This window comes from Cebidichthys violaceus, unplaced genomic scaffold (genome assembly GCF_023349555.1).
Source record: "Cebidichthys violaceus isolate CVI_PGR_0920_01 unplaced genomic scaffold, fCebVio1.0.p SCAF_5, whole genome shotgun sequence".
NCBI lineage: Eukaryota > Metazoa > Chordata > Actinopteri > Perciformes > Stichaeidae > Cebidichthys > Cebidichthys violaceus.
In genome coordinates, this window is record NW_027176705.1 from 19,419,819 (window position 1) to 19,423,269 (window position 3,451).

The following is a 3,451-nucleotide window of genomic DNA, read 5'->3' on the forward strand; positions in this document are numbered from 1 at the left end:
GTGGTCGACTTCGGGAGGAGGACGACGGCTCCACAGCCACAGAGTTCTGGGAGAGGATGTGGACATGGTGAAGGAGTACAAGTACCTGGGTGTCTCCATCGACAGCAGACTGAACTGGAAGGCCAACATCAACGCTGTGTACAAGAAGGGGATGAGTCGACTCTGAGGAAACTTGGATCCTTCAACATGTGCAGCAAGATGTTGGAGATGCATTCTCAGTCTGTTGTGGCCAGTGCACTTCACTTTACTGTAGTCTGCTGGGGGAGCAGCATTGGAGCCGGAGACACAAACCGACTTAAACTGGTTAAGAAGGCCGGCTCCAGCATCGGCTGCAAACTGGACAGTCTGGAACAGGTGGTGGAGAGGAGGACACTGAAGAAACTTTCATATTGGATTACCTGGACCACTTTCTCCAACAGACTGATCCAGCTCCGCTGTCATAAGGACAGGAGAACGTTCCTGCCTACTGCTATAAGACTGTATAACAAATCACCTCAGGCCAAATCATTCACTGTTGGTTAAACCAACACACTACTGTTTATTTAGTTGATTTAATATTCTGTCATTCCATTTCATTGTGTATATAGTGTGCATTCTTTATCTAATATCTTTACCGTTTTATTATAATTGTATATATTGTGTATTGATATGTGCATTTTTATATTATATTTTACTGTAACTTATTGCAACAAAATAATTTCCCCTCACAGGATCAATAAAGTTACTAACTAACTAAGTAACTATTTAGGACAAAAATAAAAAATTAAAATTCCTGACCATGCAAATCTCAGGATGCACATGGTCAGACCCCACTCTTTTCTCTCCCTTCCCCTCAGGAGAAATGAGGAAACCAAAATATCAGCTAACAGTTTTATTTAAAGCAGAGATAACAGTAGGTACAAGCAGAAACATCTTAAGACGCAAAATTGACTCTTGCATGGCTCCTCACACCTATACTCTACTATTTAACGGACCGTCAGTGTAGCGCCGAGGAGGTCGATGGCAGCGTCACCGGGGACCCAGTCGACAGCAGGTGCGACGGCGGGGACTCGGTCGACGGCGGGGACCCAGTCGACAGCAGGCGCGACGGCGGGGACTCGGTCGACGGCGGGGACCCAGTCGACAGCAGGCGCGACGCCGGGGAATCGGTCGACGGCGGGGACCCAGTCGACAGCAGGCGCGACGCCGGGGAATCGGTCGACGGCGGGGACCCAGTCGACAGCAGGCGCGACGCCGGGGACTCGGTCGACGGCGGGGACCCAGTCGACAGCAGGCGCGACGCCGGGGACTCGGTCGACGGCGGGGACCCAGTCGACAGCAGGCGCGACGCCGGGCACTCGGTCGACGGCGGGGACCCAGTCGACAGCAGGCGCGACGGCGGGGACTCGGTCGACGGCGGGGACCCAGTCGACAGCAGGCGCGACGCCGGGGACTCGGTCGACGGCGGGGACCCAGTCGACAGCAGGCGCGACGCCGGGGACTCGGTCGACGGCGGGGACCCAGTCGACAGCAGGCGCGACGCCGGGGACTCGGTCGACGGCGGGGACCCAGTCGACAGCAGGCGCGACGCCGGGGACTCGGTCGACGGCGGGGACCCAGTCGACAGCAGGCGCGACGCCGGGGACTCGGTCGACGGCGGGGACCCAGTCGACAGCAGGCGCGACGCCGGGGACTCGGTCGACGGCGGGGACCCAGTCGACAGCAGGCGCGACGCCGGGGACTCGGTCGACGGCGGGGACCCAGTCGACAGCAGGCGCGACGCCGGGGACTCGGTCGACGGCGGGGACCCAGTCGACAGCAGGCGCGACGCCGGGGACTCGGTCGACGGCGGGGACCCAGTCGACAGCAGGCGCGACGCCGGGGACTCGGTCGACGGCGGGGACCCAGTCGACAGCAGGCGCGACGCCGGGGACTCGGTCGACGCCGGGGACCCAGTCGACAGCAGGCGCGACGCCGGGGACTCGGTCGACGCCGGGGACCCAGTCGACAGCAGGCGCGACGCCGGGGACTCGGTCGACGCCGGGGACTCGGTCGACAGCCGGCGTTCCACTGCAATAAAGACATACGATTATTAAACAATTAAAATCTAAACTTTTATTTTTAAGTGATGTTTAACTTCTCTAGACTTTTACAGTGCTGTGAGAATTATGCATTCATTGACTTGAAGCAAACACTTGCTCTCATTATTTGGCCTTAAGATCTAAAAATACATTTTTTTTTTTACTACAACACAACATATATTGAACTCTTACGGTGTCTGATGATAAATACGCAGCAACTGCAATTTTATGGTCAATGTAGCTTAGACATTTTGTTGGAATCTAAATACCAAAAGCCAGACAGAGCATTAATGAAAACTTAACGAACCACATTATGACACCAGGAACCTGAGCCTCACACTTGCATTTTTCCTATAGGGTTAAGCAGAACCTGCTCACCTTTTTTATACTCTCGCAGAGACATTGACTCATGTGAACGGAAATGTTAAATGTAGGGGGCTTCTCCATGGAGATGTCATTGGAAGACAGATCTATAGTACAAAATAAATGTACTAATATTCTTACCTCTCAGTTTCCTCTGCGGCACGTCATTGCTTTTTTCACTTGAGCCACCAACAGGTAAACAAGAGCCTATGGACACAGAAGTTGCCATTAATCAAATTGGTTTGCGGTTTGATGGCACATGTGACAAACCTGTCACTGCTAAATGGCATTTCAGGAATATAGAAATTAACATACCTAACTTTTGCTTTTCTCAACTACCAATGTCTTGAATACAAGCTTCAAACAAAACAATTACAAATACCTTTGGTAAGCCAGACAGACAGACAGCGCACAAATAAACAAGGCCCAAAAAGCTCCCATTGCATCAGTCACCAACAGAAAATGCTACCTGGGCCACATGGCAGGTTAAATAACCCCATTGTGCAGGTGTCACAGCTGTTGCTGATCAGCTCTAATTGGCTCTCTCTTCAGAGAGTCAGTGCTGGTTGAGATTCAGCCCTTTCCTGTGAAAAATGTTAAACAATCTATCAGATCATAATACTCTGAGAATGTCGTATTGATAAATAAATAAATAAATATGTTAAGGAGCAATCATAATTTTAAACACAATCTCACATTAACAATATTTTTTTTTACAAAAGGAAGGACAATTTATTCTGATTTACAGTTCTTCAAATCTTTCACTTTTACTCTACTACATGTATTCAACTGCAATGGTTACTAGTTCATTTTATGTCACATTAAAAAAGACTGTCTACCGCCATCGCCCACTGTCATTAGAATGTATCCTCTGTGGACATTGGATATGTGTAGCTAATTCCATAGCAATCCACCTGATAATGTTATTATATATATTATAACCCTGCACACCCACAAGAGGTGTTTGCAGTTATTGTGGCTGATTAGACCTACTCATGTTGAAGGAGCAGACCTGGGCCGGTGCACCC

General features: G+C 50.6%; 1 long non-coding RNA gene across 1 annotated transcript; it reads right to left on the bottom strand.

The window, feature by feature from the left end:
• Positions 1–2,000: 2,000 nt before the first annotated feature.
• Positions 2,001–3,082, bottom strand: LOC137887908 (uncharacterized). The gene is made up of 3 exons (XR_011105078.1): positions 2,806–3,082; positions 2,565–2,630; positions 2,001–2,049 (listed from the first exon to the last, which is right to left on the bottom strand). It is a non-coding gene; the product is annotated as an uncharacterized lncRNA (long non-coding RNA).
• Between the last annotated feature and the right edge of the window lie 369 nt (positions 3,083–3,451).